This window comes from Macaca nemestrina, chromosome 13 (genome assembly GCF_043159975.1).
Source record: "Macaca nemestrina isolate mMacNem1 chromosome 13, mMacNem.hap1, whole genome shotgun sequence".
Classification (NCBI taxonomy): domain Eukaryota; kingdom Metazoa; phylum Chordata; class Mammalia; order Primates; family Cercopithecidae; genus Macaca; species Macaca nemestrina.
This window is the reverse complement of record NC_092137.1, coordinates 75,296,252-75,316,610: the sequence shown is the minus strand read 5'-3', so window position 1 is coordinate 75,316,610 and position 20,359 is coordinate 75,296,252.

Genomic DNA, 20,359 nt, shown 5'->3' with positions numbered 1-20,359 from the left:
CACTATGTGTGACTTACAAACAAGAATTAGACATCTATGAAGCCAAAGACACTCCCTCTCTGAACAACATCTTAACACAAAACAATTGGGGACAACATTCACAGATACTTAGGGGCACACAGCAGGTTTCTAAACACTGCCTGGCATGGTGTAAACAGCATTTGTGGGTGAGAATGGAAACAGGCATGAGATTCGCCTCCTGAGTCAGAAATGGATGGCCAATTCCACTTTCCCCATCTCCCAACAAACCCGATGCTTAACAGAATTCTGGGACAGCTGCTATGTTTGCCATTTCCCCACCCCAATCCAGCTAGCTCTTCTCTGTTTTCCTTTGGAGAGATCTTGGGGGGAAGGGAGAGGTACATGAGCCAAGCTGGCCCCAGGACACAGTTTGCAGTGAAAAAAAAAAAATTAAGGACACTTGTTCAACAATTTTTGAGAGTTTCAAGATGGCAACAGCACAGCATTAAACTAAGCAAGGGCCTTTTGAAGACAGGTACACACACTTGAAGCCAGCCCTGGTTAGCCTGCTGGATTCTTGAGAGGAGAGCCACAGTGGGGAAAAAAGGGAAGTTGAGTCACCTCCTGCACACAGCTCTGCAGAGGCGTCCACTCATTCCTGCAATCAGATCCCCAGGACCACCTGGCCTCTGTCCTTTCCTTTCCAAGGCTTGGTTGTCCTGTTCTCTGGCTTTGCCTATAATTCTGTGAGCTCTCACCTCATTCCAAAACTTTCTTTCAATTTTTCTTTTGTTTGTCTTTGCAAGTTCCTGTGACTTGCACTAATTTTACATGGGAAGTCAACAAGTGATTCCCATTTATTGGGCGTATTTTTCTACTAGAACCGGGGGATGAAGCAGTGAACACTCAGTAAGATCCCTGCTTTCATAGGGCCTCCTTAATGTAACACAAAAACAGTTAAGTCAATGAATAAATAAATCATTTTAAACAGTAAAAGATACTAGGAAGAAAATAAACAGGATGATATGACAGAGGGTATCTCAGGAGAGGAGCACTCCTGGCTCAGGGCCTTGGTACCAGCTATTCCCTCTCTGGGAACACCATTCCCAGATGTTCCCTTTGCTCACTCTCTCATCTTACCCAGCTTCCTACTCAACTGTCATCTTATCAAGGTATCTTCCTCTAATAACCCTATTAAAATGGCCCTGGCTCCAATTCCTGCCTCTATTTCGTCTCCCCTGATTCTGCTTTTATTTTATTCATAGTATTTGTCACTACCTGATGCATCACATACTTATTTTTTTACTTATGAATTATCTGACCCCGCCCGACCTGATGGGAACAGTCTATAGCGAAGACGGGTTTCATCTTTGTTCAAGGCTGCACCATTGCACTGAGAACAGCACATGGCACTGAGTAGATGCTCAACAAATATTTGTTGAGTAAATAAGTGCAAAAATGAGTGACTAAGAGTGGTCAGAGAAGGCCTCTCTGAGAAAGTAACTTTAAGGCTGAAACCTAATGAGGAGAAGGAGATGGCCATGTGTAGAATGATCCATGCATGCAGAGGAAGCAGCAAGTGTGAAAACACAGCGATGGAAACGTGGTTCTTGTGTTTGCAGGACAGAAAGAAAGACAATGTCGGCATCCATTTCACCCTGACTCGAGGTGAAAAGAGGCTTAAGGACAGCTATGGTAGAACAGGCCACTAGGGCTCAGACCACATGTAGAGGTCTACCCACTGCTGTCCTCTGGGTCCACAGGCGGCCATCTACCACTGTCTCCGGTGGCATTGCCAGAGCCCCCTGGCTGCCCGAGGCTGTGACGGCAGCTGGGTGTGAGGTCAGGGGCCTGTCTGTGGGCAGCAGGTATGGCAGCTGGAGGCTGGCTGGATGCAGAGATGATGAGATGGTAAATGCCTGCCATTCAGGGTGGTGCTGCCAGAACCTCACAGTTCTTAGAGGATGGAAGGTGCTGCTTGAGGATGAGTAAGGCAGATGGGGTTTAGAACATGATGATCACCAAAGAAACCATAGGCAGAGAGGTACAAGGGAGTGTCTATAGCACATGGTGACGCTTCTGAAACCTCAGGTCCATCCTGTGTTGGTACAAAATAGGGTGTTTTATAGGCAAGAAAGTAGCTGGTATGTGATGATACCATCAACAGGACTGGCTAGTACTAGGCACAGCGCAGACAGTTCCCTCTCCTTCCACCATGACAGATGCCTCTTGTCAGTCATAGCACTCTGCTGTAGCTGAGCCCAGAAACTGACCCCAAACCCCTCACAATGCAGTGTTCCAGGCAGCCACCACTAACTGATTGGAGTTGGCATGCAACATGCATTTACCAGTCCTAACCTACAGGCTGATGCCCAGAAGTCACCAGGGCAGAGTTGCAAGTGCCTCATTGGGAATTTACGAAAAGAGGAGTCTTTCTACCTATAGATCTGCAAACCCAATTTTGCAGCTTTAAGCTTCTTTCTTGAACTATGACAAACCTACAGGAAGGTATACAGATTGTAAGGCCACAGCTTGTGAATCACCACAGAGTGGCCACTCCAATCAAGAAATAGAGTATTACCAACACCTAGGACCTCCCCTTACCCCCGCCAATCATTTCACCATCTCTCCTCCCAAGGGGAACTACTATCCTGACTTCAAACACCATAAATAAGTTCTGCCTAATTTCAACTTTGTATAAATAAAAGCAGACAGTATGCATTTGTTTGTGTTTGGCTTTTTTCATTCATTATATTTGTAAGAGTCATCCATGTTGCTGAGGGGAGGTACTACTGTTAGAATATATAAGGCCTTGGGCCAGGTGCAATGGCTCACGCCTGTAATCCCAGCACTCTGGGAGGCCAAGGCAGGCAAATCACCTGAGGTCAGGAGTTTGAGACCAGCCTGGTCAATATGGTAAAACCCCAACTCTACTAATACACAAAAATTCGCTGGGCTTGGTGTCGGGCATCTGTAATCCCAGCTATTTGGGAGGCTGGGATGACAGACTTGAAAGAGGCATGAGAATCACTTGAACCCAGGAGGCGGAGATCGCAGTGAGCTGAGTGTGCGCCACTGCACTCCAGCCTGGGTAACAGAGTGAAACTGTGTCTCAAAATATATATATATGTATGGCCTTGGAGGCCAACCTAAGGACCTGAGTCTTTACTTCAAGCAAGATGGAAAGCCAGGGTGTTGTTTGAGCAGTGGCGTGATGCCCTACAATTTATACTTCTAAATGATGGTTCTGACTGAAGTGTGAGAAGAGCTGGTAGACCCACAATGGCAGAAGCAGGGAGACCAGTCAGAAGGCTCCTGCAATAATCCAGTGAGAGTGATGGGGCTTGGACCAGGGGAATGTACAGAGGTGGAGAGAAGTGATCTGTTTCCAGTTGTATTTTGGAGGCAGAACCAAGAGGATTTGCTGGTGGACTGCAGGTTGGTGTGAGAGAGAGGGAGGAGTCAATAATGACTGCAGGATTTGGGGACTGAGCAACTGGGGAATGGAGCTACCATCCTCTGAGATAGAGACGGCTGCAGAAGGGGCATATTGGGGTCAGGGGATCAAAAATTCTGTTTGAGGCCTTTCAAGTTAGAGATGCCTATAGTCATCCTAGTGGAAGCATCATGTAGGCAGTTAGTTGTAGGAACCTGGGATCCAAGACAGACAGGTCAGCACGAAGATGACTTAGCATCAGTCTATAGATGGTATTTAAAGCCACAGAACTTGTGAGATCACAAGGCAGGTAAGAACAGAAAGAAAGGACAACTGCAAGGCTGGCATCTGAGCTGAGCCTAAAGGATGAGCAGGATCCCATAAGTGAAAAAGAAGGAAAAGACAAATGAATGATAATAGCAGTAGTTGGCATTTATTGAACACCTACTCTGCATCAGGCTCTACACTAAGCACTCACGCTATCATCCCATTATCACATTTAGCCCCCACAGCAACTGTACAGAGCAAGAACTATTTACCATCCCCATATTACAGATGAGAACACTGAGACTTGAAAGAGTCAAATTTGTTCAAGTTCTGTAAGTGATAAAGCTGGGCTTGGAATCCAGACAGTCTGGTTCTGAAGTCCTCATGCCTAAATACTATTCTCTACTACCTGTCCATGGACACTCCAGGCAGAGCTAACAAGATATGCAAGTGTATGGAAGTGCAAGTGTAACCCAGATATCCCCACGAAATATCAAAATAAAATGATCAGCCCTCTATCTCACATAAAGACAGGATCTTGCTCACCTTCCTCAACATCCTTAGTGGTTAGCTTTTTCCTAGAACTATGTCTTTGGGAGAAGTAGAGGTTTAGCTCACGTCCACTGCTGGGGCAGCCCAAGCTAGATGTGGCTCTGCTGTTCCCTGACTCTGAACTTAGGCCTCCAATTCTGGATTTCTGATCAGCACACCTTTCTCCTGATCAAAGCTCAGAACCCAAGACTCACCAGTCCCCATCTTATGTATATCCCCCATGCACATACCCACCCCCAAAACACTAACACACCACTGCAGCATTCTCCGACTTTTACTAAAAGGAACAATGGTGGGGATAACCTCACAGCACAGAACTAGCAGCCAATTAAAGCTGATTAGGCATCATTATCCCAAAGCACAGATCAAGAGCAAGACTTGACTAACTGGGCCATAAAGTAAAGATCTGCATAGGAAGAAGGAGGGAGGCACCTGCCTCTCACGGAGTCCTAGGCATTGTGGGGAAGGGAAGAAAGAGAAAGAGTAAAAATTAAGAGATGTATTCTCATTTTAGCTCCCCAAGGTTTAGCCCACAGGAGGGAGGAATGCCCCATTTAACACTCACAAACCAGGTAAAACTTATTGCTAATTTTGTATCCACTGCTTGAGTGGTGAGAGGCTCGTGAAGACTCAGTCAAATACAGACAAAATGAAGGACCAGGACTGCCATTTTCTCTTCCCATTGGATGCAACACTTCTTATATATACATTTCAGAAACACACTATAGTTTTGTATCTTTCTTTTTCAATTAAAATTTACATTTTTCTGTTGTCATTGAAAACTCTGTATAATAATTTTTATATTTTCAAAATATATCTAGAGGTGTCTACTGTAATTTGCATAACTATCACCCTATTTAGGCTTACATTTTCCATTTCACTGTTTAAATCATGAGGTGATCATCTCTTTGCATTCCTGGTTATTTCCTAGAAGTGAAAAAGTTAAAATTAGTGAATACCATTTTCGGTAAGTTCTGCCACATCGTCTTGCAGAAACAAAATACTAAAATTAACAATTACAGCAGCAGTGGATGAATGAACGGATTTCACCAAAACCTCATGATCATTTATTCAACAAATGTTTATCAAGGGTCTATTATGAGCTAGTCATTATTCTACATGTGGGAGATACAGTAATAAATGAGACAGAAAGTCTCTTTTCTCAGGGAGCTTCAATATAGAACATGTCGCGTAGCAGTAAGTTCTGTGAAAGAAAATAAAACGAGGTAAAGGGATACAGCAGAGGCCTGGCAGCCACCTGGAACAAATCTTACCGGCTGCCTATTTCTGTAAGTAAAGCTTTATTGAAGCACTGCCACAGCCATTCATTTAAGTATTGTCTGAGACTGCTTTCCACTACAATGGTGAAGTTGAGTGGTTGCCATAGAGACCATATGGCCCACAAAGCTCCATGTGTTGGCAGCACCCAGCTTGTTAGAGTAAGACAGGGCCAAAGCATCCTGGGATGCAGTCTTGGTATGTTAGACTAACTGCTGTAACAAATAGACTCCAAAGCGAATGGTGGCTCATACACAACAGGAATTTATTCTTGTTCTCATTACAGTAGTGGATATGGGAATAACAAGCAGGATCCAATCTATCTGGGTCTTTCAGGGACCCAGAATTGACAAGGCTTTACTTTCTTCAACACTTGGCTTCAAGGTTATCCTGGGGTTGCCCTCTATTCTGGCCAGCCAGAAGGAACAAAAAACATGGTGTATTTCTATGCAGGAGGCTTTTAGGGGCCCAGTCCAGAAAAGGCTTACATTAGTTCCACCAACTCTCCATTGGCTAGAACGCTGGCACAGGGTGGCACCTGACTGTATGGGTTACAGGGAAATGAGATCCCTTGCTGCTCAGCACTTCCCAGCATGATGTTTGGAGCAAGCAGGCCATCTCTGTCTCAGAGAGCATACAGCTTCCAATTTTCAACCAGAGTTGGCAATCCACTATGCTTTATTGTGCATTTCTTTGATTAACACTAAAGTTGATATATAAAATGTGTTTTGTCTTGTTTTTCTTTTCTTTTCTTTTCTTTTGTTTTTGAGTCTGAGTTTCATTCTTGGCACCCAGGCTGGAGTGCAATGGCGTGATCTCGGCTCACTGCAACCTTCACCTCCTGGGTTCAAGCAATTCTCCTGCCTCAGCCTCCTGAGTAGCTGGAATTACAGGTACCTACCACCACACCCAGCTAATTTTTGTATTTTTAGTAGAGATGGTGTTTCATCATGCTGGCCAGGCTGGTCTCAAACTCCTGACCTCAGGTGATCCACCCACGTTGGCCTCCCAAAGTGCTGGGATTACAGGCAATATATAAAATGTTTTAGGGTCAGCCCCAGTCATTCACACCTGTAATCCCAGCCCTTTGGGAGGCAGAGGCAGGAGGATCACTTGCGGCCAAGAGTTTGAAACCATCCTGGGCAACATAGCAAACCCTTACTCCCCCTACTCCCCACTGTCTCTAATAAAAAATGAATAAAGCTTTATAATATATGTATTAGTCATTTATAATTTCTCCTTTCTGAATTTCCCATCTTAGTGTTCTTTGTTCATTGAGATCTCAGAATTTTTTTAATCATTTTTATGAGTGCTTAAATGATTAAAAATTATAATCCTCATTTGTTGTTTTCCTTTTCATTTTTACATAGTTTTTGAAGGGTGGAAAATTTAAAACTTTATGTAATCAATTCCGTGTGTTTTTTCTTTGTAATTCCTTGCATTGTTTTCTACTGGGGGATTTTTTTTACCTATTTAGAGATTGAATACATAATCTCTTCCTTGCGGTTTTTTTTTTCTTTCAAGTTTTTTTTAAAGCTTTGCATACACTTTTAAGTGAGGTTCTAAGTTAACTGCTTTTGAAAATAGCCAATTTTCTCAACACCAGTTATTAAACAATTCATGTCTTTGTAATAGATTTGTGATGACTCATTTGCTACATTTTAAGCTATTTAATCTTCCAGAGTGTGCCTCTATTCTTGTCTTAATTCAGTACCGTGAAACCTTAATTGTTACATTTTTATAGTCTTTTCATATTTTCACATCTGGTAAGGTAAGCCCTTCCTATATTACTTCTTGTTTAAATATTTTAAGAGTATTTCTCATGTTTTAATAATTTTTATCTCATTGCAAAAATAATAAATACGAATTTTTATTTCAAAAATACAACATGAAAATAGAAAGTTCTTAGTTAACTTCAGATAATTGTTTAAATTCCTTTTAAATTTCTATTACTATTCTAATTGTGTCCATATGATATCCACAGATTAATTTGGGAAACCGACAACTTCAAAACATAGAAAAAGCCCCTCATTGTTGTTTTATGTTTTTCAGGAACTCTTTTTGACTTTCTTCATACAGATCCAGTGTATTTCTTGTCAATTTTATTCCTAAGTATGTTATAGTGTAATGGTATTTAAATGTAATATTTTTTTAATTTATTTATTATTATTATACTTTAAGTTGTAGGGTACATGTGCATAACGTGCAGGTTTGTTACATATGTATACTTGTGCCATGTTGGTGTGCTGCACCCATCAACTCGTCATTTACATCAGGTATAACTCCCAATGCAATCCCTCCCCCCTCCCCCCTCCCCATGATAGGCCCCTGTGTGTGATGTTCCCCTTCCTGAGTCCAAGTGATCTCATTGTTCAGTTCCCACCTATGAGTGAGAACATGCGGTGTTTGGTTTTCTGTTCTTGTGATAGTTTGCTAAGAATGATGGTTTCCAGCTGCATCCATGTCCCTACAAAGGACACAAACTCATCCTTTTTTATGGCTGCATAGTATTCCATGGTGTATATGTGCCACATTTTCTTAATCCAGTCTGTCACTGATGGACATTTGGGTTGATTCCAAGTCTTTGCTATTGTGAATAGTGCTGCAATAAACATACGTGTGCATGTGTCTTTATAGCAGCATAATTTATAATCCTTTGGGTATATACCCAGTAATGGGATGGCTGGGTCATATGGTACATCTAGTTCTAGATCCTTGAGGAATCGCCATACTGTTTTCCATAATGGTTGAACTAGTTTACAATCCCACCAACAGTGTAAAAGTGTTCCTATTTCTCCACATCCTCTCCAGCACCTGTTGTTTCCTGACTTTTTAATGATCGTCATTCTAACTGGTGTGAGATGGTATCTCATTGTGGTTTTGATTTGCATTTCTCTGATGGCCAGTGATGATGAGCATTTTTTCATGTGTCTGTTGGCTGTATGAATGTCTTCTTTTGAGAAATGTCTGTTCATCATATCCTTTGCCCACTTTTTGATGGGGTTGTTTGTTTTTTTCTTGTAAATTTGTTTGAGTTCTTTGTAGGTTCTGGATATTAGCCCTTTGTCAGATGAGTAGATTGCAAAAATTTTCTCCCATTCTGTAGGTTGCCTGTTCACTCTGATGGTAGTTTCTTTTGCTGTGCAGAAGCTCTTTAGTTTAATTAGATCCCATTTGTCAATTTTGGCTTTTGCTGCTGTTGCTTTTGGTGTTTTAGACATGAAGTCTTTGCCCATGCCTATGTCCTGAATGGTACTACCTAGGTTTTCCTCTAGGATTTTTATGGTATTAGGTCTAACTTAAATGTAATATTTTTTCTATTTTATTTGTACCTGGTGTTTGTTGGCATGTTGAAAAGCTATTAATTTTTACATAGTTATGTTGTAACTGGTCATATAGGTTTTCAATTAATTTTCTTATGCTTCCTAGAGAAATGATCATATTCTCTAGCAAACAAAAATAATGATCTATTTTTGTAAATAAATCTATAGTTCTTTTTGTGCTGCTTTTCAGTTCCTGCTTCACCGCAGCCCCTAGCACAGTGTTGTGTAATCCACAGTCCACAGGGCCCTAGCATCCCATGAATTTGAAAAATGCTGGATCCTTCATCTCCCTCTTGTAGGTTCTCTACTTATATTTGAGTGTTGAGAGCTTTGAAAAGTCATGTGATAAAGAATCCTAGCTAAACTTATTTAGCCTTGCATCACTACTATACATCCACTAATATGCAAAACATCCACCAATATGCTTCAGGACAATGGCAGTCCTGTCTCCAACACCCCCATGCCACAGCCTGTGTCCTCTTATCCTTTCCTAGCCAGACCTTCCACAGCCACCACTGCTTGGAAAACCTGTGTTACTGGATTGAAGTTAGGGTAATTCTGCACAATTTCCTAAACAATGCTGAACAATAGCTGTGATAAAAAGGCATCCTTTGATTCATTGATGTGATGTACAGTACATAGGTATATCTGTTTGTGTTCTCTTTTTTCTCCTGAATACACTTGCCAGGAGTTTATATAACTTATTGCTTTTTTGAAGAGGCTGCTCTTTGATTTATCAATGCTATAATTTTTGTGGGTTTTAATTCAATAATCACTGTTTTTATATTTATCGTGTTTTCCTCCTACTTTCCTTAAATGTATTTTGCCATCATCTCTTCTAACTTGGGGAGCTAGGTACTTAGTTCATCTATTTTTGTATTTACAACTACATATCAAACTGTATGGAACTTAACCAAATGCCAACATGCTCCCATTATTAGAGAAAAGAAAGGGAGAAAAAAGATTAACTCATTAAATTTCAGGCTCATTGCTTTTCTCACAGAATCTAATACATTAATTAAACTTTATCTCAAAAAGAGCTAACGTAGATAAAAATAGAGAAGTACTGGTTTTTTGAAACAACTTTGAAAAACTAATGAAGTGTGGAGAACTGGAACACCCAGAGTCCCTTCAGCTCCAGGCAAATCAAAGTCATGCAACAAGCATAGAAAGAGCTCAGCCAAACTTCATACCCCATCTTCCCGGGCTCTTTTAAAAGTAAAGGTTGGCTTATATTCAGTTCAAATTTGTCCTACAATTTTGGTGTCTGCTTATTTGGATTCCCTCCAGAGGCCAATCTTGAGGCAAGAATCCCCAAGCAAAGTATTTTATTGGGGAGGCAATCCCAGATAGCACCACTAGGCGAGTAGGGAAGTGAGATGAGGAAGGAAGGAAATGAGTGAAAGGATTATTATCAAGCAAGCTAATACATAAGCAACTGGAGCTTGATTCTGCTGTGCAACTCCAAGACCAGCGTAGAGCGTGTGCCTCAGGGTTGTCCCACCCCCAGGGTGAGCAGCTGGGGTATTCACATACACAGACTCCTGTCAATCAGTGGAGGGCTGCTGAGGGTAGCGGGGAGGCTGGCCTGCAGCTCCCACGGGAAAAGCCCACAGTTTCGGAAATGCAGGCGCTGGCAGTAAGATAGCAACGGAGAGCGATGGGATGGGGAGTGCCCTGGCAGTCGTTACAGGGGCATTGGATGTTCTTGTCTTCAACCAGCCATAAATATCTCACCCAGGCTTGAGAACAGTGCCTGGAGTTACTTATGGGCTGATTTTCTTTCTGAGAGATATAAAAGGGATTTTTTTTCTAGGGTTAACCCATGACCTACTGTACTCTCATCATCAGAGACGCATCTTCTGGATGTGCAACAAAGAAGGAGCACAGGTTGTGTCTGACCGTGGTCGCTGTGCAGAGATAGTCAAGCCGCGTGGGAGCCAGGGCTGAGGATGGTAAAGTGAGGAGACGTCAGAGGTCCCTGGGGGTGTTGCTAAAGCGATTCAGACTTTAGGCAGCTGAGATGGACTGGGGAACAGAAAGCACAGAGGAGACAAATTGCACCTTCATGACAATTTTATTGTCTTAATAATTGCTTTCCTCTTCTAGGGAGTCCCCCTGTTACAAGATCCTAAACCGTTGTTAAGAAAAATGTCGTGTCTCCTATGTGTAGTTCTATCTGAATGACCTTGAGTCACTTTCTTCACTGCTGAATAGGAAGGGAAATAAAAACTGCTTCACCAGGAGAGTAGTTGTAACAACTGATTAGATGAAGGGAAAGCCGTGTGATTAATAAGTGCTTGCTAATAAAAGTAAGTCCTCCTCACAAGAATTTGTTCAGCTTAATTAATGGGACAATCTTTTCTCCAAAGCACAACATAAATGCAATATAAATAAAAGGGATTTGACCCTATTTGTCATTGCCAATTTCCCAATAGTGGAGAATAATAAAATCTATGTTCCAGTCAGCTCTTTATGCAGATAAATTCACTCTCTAAAATGACATTTTGAAAATTAAAATGCTTTCTTATCAATATCATGATCTTTTAATAAATGTAGCTTTCTCCCATTCATTAGCTGAGTTTTATAAACTACTTACTACAGCCACAGTACAACAGTCCCCAATAGTACTGGCCTTTATTTTGCTGTATGGAACTCTGAGTAGATACTATGAAAATGCTTTTCCTCTGCAGAAAATATATTACCTAGGTCATTGTCACCTGTCTGCCTTTTTGACAAACGGCTTCCTCAACTAAAACCCTTACATGCTGCCAGGTACAGTGGCTCACGTCTGTAATCCCAGCACTTTGGGAGGCTAAGGCAGGCAGATCTCCTGAGGTCAGGAGTTCGAGACCAGCCTGGCCAAAATGGTGAAACCAGTCTCTACTAAAAATACCAAAAGTAGCCTGGCTTGGTGGCAGGTGCCTGTAATCCCAGCTACCAGGGAGACTGAGGCAGGAGAATCGCTCGAACCCAGGAGGCAGAGGTTGCAGTGAGCTGAGATCATGCCATTGTACTCCAGTCTGGGGGACAAGAGCAAGATTTTGTCTCAAAATAAATAAATAAAACCCTTGCATGCCAATTTGCAATTCTATGTTTTCCTCCCTATTTCTGGTGACAAACAATGGTGTCCGCATAAAACTCCTTCCCTGATTGCAGCTTAAATGTAGAGCCCAGGGAATGACCGTACTAGGCTCAGTGTCTATGCCATTCAGGTCTATGCACATGCCTTGCTTTCTGGCCCTAGAAGTAGCTTATGATCGTGGAGCCAGGTCACTGCTGCTGCCACCAAAGCCACAGGTCGAGAAGCCCCGTGCACAGAGCAGACTAAGAAAGATTGCTGCACCTGCAAACCTGTCAACTTCTGGTGACGTAGCCAGGGGTACACCCCTAGAGTGACTTTGATCACTGGGAGACCAAGTGGGGTTAGAGCTGGGAGAGAACTTCTTTTCCCTTTCTTCCCCATGGAAGGTGTATTATAAAACCACACAATTAGCTGCACTTACAACTCTGAGAACAGCTCAATAACGTACCTCCTTGTATTTCTTTTCTTTTTTTTTCTTTTCTGTATGTTATGTGGTAAAATGCATATAATACTTCCTTGTATTTCTTTTCTTTTTTTCTCTTTTCTGTATATTATGTGGTAAAATGCATATAATACTGTATAAATACATATAAAATACATACAGTTAAGTGGCATAAAATTTGTCATCTTAACCATTTCTAAATGTTCACAATATATTAGTGCCATCTACGCACACATCATTGTCCAACAGATCGCTAGGACTTCTTCATCTTGCCAGGACTGAAACCCTGTACCCACTGAACAGCAACTCATCTATCCCCCTCCCTATAGTTCCTGGCAACCACCATTCTGCTTTCTGTTTCCACTTCTGTTTGACTACTTTAGATACCTCAAATAAGTGGAATCATGCTGTATCTATTTGTCTTTGTGATTGGCTTATTTCACTTAGCCAGCATCCTTAATATTCTCAAGGGTTCATCTGTGGTTTTGCCTATCACATAATTTTCTTCTTTTTTAAGGCTGAGTAGTATTCCATCATATATATACACCACATTTTCTTTATTCATTCTTCCATCAATGAACATATAGGCTGCTTCCATCTCTTGGCTGTTGTGAATAATGCTGCAATGAACATGGGTATGCAAATATCTCTTTGCGATCCTGTTTTCAATTCCTTTGGATGTGAACCCACACCTCCTTATATTTGCACTGTTTCTTTCCCTACCTCACTTCCTTTTTCCCTACCTCACTTCCTTTTTCCCTCACTCCTGTTGCCTGGGGCCTCTGCCAGTGATGTGCTGGTGAAGTTTAATATCTGGCTCTCAAGTATAGTTCCAATGTAAATGTTAGCTGATATTTTCATTTAAATTAAAAAGTAAGATGAAAGGGAAAGTACAAAGACATATGTCTGAACTTTGCTCGTCATGGCATGAGCAATTTCTTTGTTGCATTGGACAATAGTTTTCACATTCTGGAAGAATATTTCAATTTTATGTAGTATTCTCAATATAATGGCTCCAAACATGACATGCGTTTAAGTTTAATTTGTATTATTAACATTTTCTTCTTCACTTTCTTAACTCCATACAATCGACAAGACAAATGGAGCCCAGATTTGTAGCTTTTGCCTCTATCTGTGATGTACAGTACTCCCAAAATGTCTGATTTCAACCTAAAACATAATGTTATTGGAAGTGGAGTTGCTCTGATAACACATTTTTTCGTATTTCCATAATAAATGTAAATAACCTCAAAAGCATAGATAATAGGAAACTATAGTCAAATAATTAGGAAGTGGTGAGTTTTGGGTATTTACTGCTTTTGTTTTTAATACAATGTCTTCTAATTTTATATTTGTGTAATTTAATTTTTAATAATGGCTGTGTTCAACAACAATCTCTAAAAATTAAGTGATCAGCTTTTGTGAGACAGTTCAAGCTGGCTCCAGCACACCACTGGTTTGCCTTCCTAAACAAAATATTAAGCCATAAGCTTTTCTTCTCCAGTTTTATTGAGGTAAAATTAACAAATAAAAATTACATGTAGGCTAGGTGCAGGGGTTCATGCCTGTAATCCCAATACATTGGGAGGCCAAGGTGGGAGGATCACTTGAGGCCCGGAATTTGAGACCAGACTGTGCAATATAGTGAGACTTCGTCTCTACAAAAAATTTAAAAATGAGCCAGTTGGTGGTGGGTGTCTGTAGTCCCAGCTACTCAGAAGGCTGAGGCGGGAAGATCACTGAGCCCAAGAGGTCAAGGCTGCAGTGAGTCATGATCATACCACTGCTCTCCAGCATAGCTGGCAATAGAGCAAGACCCTGCTTCAAAAAATAAATACATAAAACTGTATATATTTAAGGTATACAATGTGATGCTTTGATATGTATATACATTGTGGAATGATTACCACCACTATCATGCTAATTAACATATACATTACCTTAGTTATTATTGTGTGTGACAACATTTAAGATTACTCTTTCAGCAAACTTCAAGAACACAATACAGCATTAGTTACTAGAGTCACTGTACTGTGCATTAGACCTCCAGAACTATTCATTCTGCCTAACTAAAACTTTGTACCCTTGACCAACATCTCTGCATTTCTCCCAACTCCCAGCCCCTGGAAACCACCATTCTACTCTTTGCTTCTGTAAGTTTGACTTTTTTAGACTCTACCTATCCATGAGATCATGCAGCATTTGTCTTTCTGTGCTTGGCTTATTTAACTTAGCTTAATGTCCTCCAGGTTCATTCATATTGTCACAAATGGCAGAATTGTCTTCCTTTTTAAGGCTGAATAATATTCCACTGTAGGTATACACGTACAATTTCTTTATCCATTCATCCATTGATGGACACTTAGGCTGATTTCACTTCTTGGTTATTGTGAGGAATGCTGCAATAAATATGGAAGCACAGATATCTCATTGAGATAATAATTTCATTTCCTTTGAAATACCATAGAAGTGGGATTGCTGGATCATATGGTATTATACGTTTAAATTTTGAGGCACTTCCATACTGTTTTTCATAATAGCTGTACTAATTTGCTTTGCCACCAACTGTGTACAAGGGTTCCCTTTTCTCCACATTCTCATCAAGACTTGTTGTCTTTTGTCTTTTTGATAACAGCCATTCTAACATGTTTGAGGTGATATCCTATTGTCATTTCAATTTGCGTTTCTCTGATGCTTAGTGATATTGAGCACCTTTTCATATAACTGTTGGCCACTTTTATGTTTTCTTTGGAAAAATGTTTATTCAGGTCCTTTGCCCATTATTAATCAGGCTGTTTCTTTGCTATTGAATTGTGTATGTTCCTTAAGTATTTTTGATATTAACCACTTATCAGATGCATGGCTTACAAATATCTTCTCCCATTCATAGGTTGTCTCTTCACTTAGTTGATTGTTTCATTTCCTGTACAGAAGAAGCTTTTTAGTTTGAAGTAATCCCATTTGGATGTAATCACATCCAAAAAATCATTTCTAAGACCAATGTCAAGAAGTCCTACTTTTTTTCTACTAGTTTTACAGTTTCGGGTCTTATATTTAAGTCTTAATCCATTTTGAGTTGAATTTTGTAAATGGTATGAGATAAGGGTCCACTTTCATTCTTCTGCCTGGGGATATCCAGTGTTCCTGACACCTTTGTCAAAGATCAATTAATCATAATCATGAGAGTTTTATTTCTGGGTTTGACTTTCTGTTCTGTTCCATTGACTTATGCATCTGTTTTTGTGCTGGTACCATGCTTTCTTGATTACTATAGCTTTGTTCTATATTTTGAAATCAAGTAGTGTGATGTCTCCAGTTTTGTTCTTTACATTCAAGATTGCTTTCGCTATTCTCGATTTTTTTGTGGCTCCATACAGACTTTAGTATTGTTTTTCTATTTCTGTGAAAAATGTCATTAGAATTTTGATAGGGGTTGCATTAAATCTATAGATTTATTGCTTTGGGTAATATAGACACTTTAACAATATAAATTCTTCCAATTCATGAACATAGGATATTTTTCCATTTATTTGTGACTTCTTGGATTTCTTCCATCTGTTCTTTATAGTTTTCAGTGTATAGAGCTTTCACCTGCTTGGTTAAATTTATCCTAATTAGTTTTTATGCTCTTATAAATGGAATCATTTTCTTAATTTCTTTTAAGGGCTAGTTCCTTGTTAGAGTATAGAAACTAATGAATAGTTCACATATAACTATTAATTTTGCATATGTTAATTTTGTATTCTGCCACTTTACTTAATTTGTTTATTAGTTCTAGTAGCTTGGGGGTAGAGCTTTTTTGGAGTTTTCTTTTTTTTTTTTTTTTTTTTTTTTTTTTTGAGACGGAGTCTCGCTCTGTCACCCAGGCTGGAGTGCAGTGGCCGGATCTCAGCTCACTGCAAGCTCCGCCTCCCGGGTTTACGCCATTCTCCGGCCTCAGCCTCCCGAGTAGCTGGGACTACAGGCGCCCGCCACCTCGCCCGGCTAGTTTTTTGTATTTCTTAATAGAGACGGGATTTCACCGTGTTAGCCAGGATGGTCTCGATCTCCTGACCTCGTGATCCGCCCGTCTCGGCCTCCCAAAGTGCTGGGATTACAGGCTTGAGCCACCGCGCCTGGCCTGGGGTTTTCTATTTATAAGATCATGCCATCTGCAAGCAGAGAAAATTTGAGTTTTTCTTTTCCAATTTGGGTGCCTTTTATTTCTTTTTCTTGCCTAATTGCTCTGGTTAAGACTTCAATACTATGTTAAAGAAGATGTGACCAAAGTGGGCATCATTGTCTTTTTCCTGATCTTAGAGGAAAGGCTTTCAACTTTTCACTGTTGCGTATGGTATTAGCTGTGGGATTGTCATATATGGCCTTTATTAAGTTGAGGCACATTTCTTCTATGTCTCCTTTATTGAAAGTTTTTTTATCATAAAAGGATCCTGAATTTTGTCAAATGTTTTTGCTGTCTCTATTTAGATGATTATATGATTTTTATCCTTCATTTTGTTAATATAGTGTATCACATGTATTAATTTGCCTATGTTAAACCATTCTTACATGCTTGGAATAAATCCCACCTGTTCATGGTGTAAGATCCTTTTAAGGTGTTGCTGAATTCAGTTTATTAGTTACACCATAAACTTTTGCGTTGGGTTCTGCTTTCTAGGCAAATAGACTATGAGAAATACCCTCAAAACAATTGTGAAATACTTTATTCTTTCTTATTAGTTTAGCCTTTTCTTCCCCCATTTATCTACCTACTATAAAGGAAAAGAGAGAGAAAAAGAAAAAAAAAAAAAACCACAGCACTCAACAGTAGCCAAAAACCTCATAGTCTTCCTCAAATATTTTATTCTTTATAAAGCCCCTGGAACCTTTATACCATTCTGAGGCAAAGAAGGGCTGAAGGAAAAAGCCCTACAGTACAATTCCCCTCTCATCCAACAGGATGGGGACTCAGAGTTGGTTTTATTTTATTTATATTTACAAGGTTGGGCCTTTGGTCACAGAGCACAGCCCCCTCCTGGTCTGTCCCTGCTTCCATCACTTAACCCCATAACAAATAGGGAGGGTGGCAGGGGACTATCAGAGGACCATAAAGAAGGAATGCCAAAATTAGGAGTCTGTGTCCCCTCCCATTTGGAAATGTTGGCCCTTGGGCTTTCGTCGCATGATCAAATCATCTCCATTGGAAATCTTGTTGACCCCTTGAAGGTGCAACCCGTTTGTGAGCAGTGCAAGATTCCACACTCTCACATTTTTATCACAAAATATCTCTAGGATGTCCATGTGAGTTCCCCAATCCCGGCCCTCAGAAGATGATGAGATGAGGAGCAAATTATGTAAATTTCAGAGAATGCCACATTCTCCAAAGCCCTCCTGCCTGTCACTGCCCAGACTGCCACTGCATGCCCTTGCCACCCGTTGCTAATTGCCTGCTCCTGTACTTGCATTTCAGAAGGTGACCTGTTGCTCACTCAGCAACTCCAGACCAACTTCAGACTGGGAAAGCCAGGACACATTTCTCCTATCAGGTGGACTAAATCACACTTTCTTCAATCACATCTGAAACCTTTCCAATTTAATTTTTTCTTGGGTACTCTCTGTCAGCCCTAGGGTACTATATAGTTTCCTTATATCTTATAGTGATTCTTTTTTTTTTTTTTTTTTTTTTTTACTGTGTTGCCCAGGATGGAGTGCAGTGGCATGATACGATCTCAGCTCACTGCCTCCCATGTTCAAGCAATTCTCCCCTCTCAGCCTCCCCAGTAGCTGGGACAACAGGTGTACACCTCCCAGCTAATTTTTGTATTTTTAGTAGAGACAGAGTTTCACCATGTTGGCCAGGCTGGTCTCAAACTCCTGACCTCAAGTGATCAACCCACCTCAGCCTGCCAAATTGCTGGGATTACAGGTGCAAGTCACCATGCCCAGTCTCTTTTTATCATATTTAATAATTCTCATATTAAGCTTCTGTTTAAGCTAGTGTGTTTTACATCACTTGATTTGATCTAGACTGCTACAACTAAGAACAACTTCACTAACATTCCTTCCTAAGAACTGGGGAGGGCTGGGGACTCAGGCCACCCCTGAGAGGTGGGTCAGGAGGAAATTCCAGTTCTGCAGGCAGCAGCAGATCCTGAAGGCACCCTCTCTAGCCAGCACCTATTTTTAACACGGAGCTGCTGCCACATCACAACCTTTTCAGGTGCATTCAGCTTGCTAGGTGGTATGAACATAGCTGCAGAGCCCAGTGCCCCATTCTTAATTCCACACTATTTCTCTTCCATTCCCACACAAAAATCCTGTATCCCTTAAAGCTCACACCACAGGTTTTCATGTCCCTCTGGATGTGAGGCAACGAGATCATCTTCTGACATCTCTCACCCACTGAGCATCCAGAGTTGCCCAGCTGATCTGACCGATTACTTTGGCAAACCTTTCTTCTTTCACCTCTCTGAGTACATCCTTTCTTGGCCCTTGATTTGCAACATTTCCCACATCCCAATACAGAAAAGTGGTTAAGGGTGTGGGCTCTCCAACCTATGTGTGTGGTTCGAGCCCCACGTCTGACTAGTTCTGTGACTTTGGATGTGCTACTTCACTTCTCTCTGCCTCAGTGCCTTCACACATGTAGTGGGTATGAAATAGTAGCACCTATATCATGGGATTGGTAGAGGAGTTAATGCATTTAAAGTACTTTGATTTCCTGGCCCATAAGTGCCCAGTAAGTTTATCTAACATTGTGATTCATTTTATAATCATCTTCATGGGTGGCTTTGTTTTGTTTCGTTTTGTTTTGTTTTGTCTTGTCTTGTTTTGTTTTGTTTTGTCTTGTCTTGTTTTGTTTTGTTTGAGATGGAGTCTGGCTCTGTCACCCAGGCTCGAGTGCAGTGGCATGATATTAGCTCACTGCAACCTCTGCCTCCTAGGTTCAAGCAATTCTCCTGCCTCAGCATCCAGAGTAGCTGGGATTACAGGCATGCACCACCACGCCCGGCTAATTTTTTTTATTTTTAGTGCAGACAGGGTTTCACCATGCTGGCCAGGTTGGTCTTGAACTCCTGACCTCAGGAGATCCACCCTCCTCAGCCTCCCAAAGTGCTAGGATTACAGGCGTGAGCCACCATACCCAGCCTTCATGGGCGGTTTTATCATTCATATAGGTGAACCATTCCACACATCAGCCTTACAGTTTGACTATCTTAGCCCTATAGATTCCCCTACTCCACTCTGATTAGACTGTCATAACAAAATACCACAGATTGAGTGACTTAGACAACAGACACTTATTTGCCCACAGCTCTGGAGGCTAGAAGTCCATGATCAAGATGCCAACCAATTTGGTTTCTGGTGAAGGCTCTTCCTGGCTTATAGCTGGCCATCTTCTCTCTTTGTCTTTGTATGGCCTTTCCTTGGTGCACGTGGGGGGAGAGAGAGAGCTCTTGAGTGTCTCTTTCTCTATAAGAACTTTATGTTTCCAGGCCAGGCACGGTGGCTCATGCCTGTAATCCCAGCACTTTGGGAGGCCGAGGCGGGCGGATCACGAGGTCAGGAGATCGAGACCATCTGGCTAACAGGGTGAAACCGATCTCTACTAGAAATACAAAAAAATTAGCCGAGCATGGTGGCGGGCGCCTGTAGTCCCAGCTACTGGGAAGGCTGAGGCAGGAGAATCGCTTGAACCCAGGAAGCGGAGCTTGCAGTAAGCCGAGATTGCACCACTGCACTCCAGCCTGGGCAACAGAGTTAGACTCTGTCTCAAAAAAAAAAAAAAAAAAAAAAAGAACTTTATGTTCCATTTCTCTCTGTCATCACCTCCTCAGTTCCTTACTCTGCTCACTGTTTTCCCCTCTTACATTGGACCCCATAATCGACACCCCATGAACCCCTGGTTAGGCATTTTAGGATACCTATTGCATCACCTCTTCTGGGCATCCCCAAGAAATGTGTGTTTGAGAATCTTCAGATGGGCTTCACAACCACATCCTGTTCCCCAACTGCTGAAATGATGCCCAACAGGA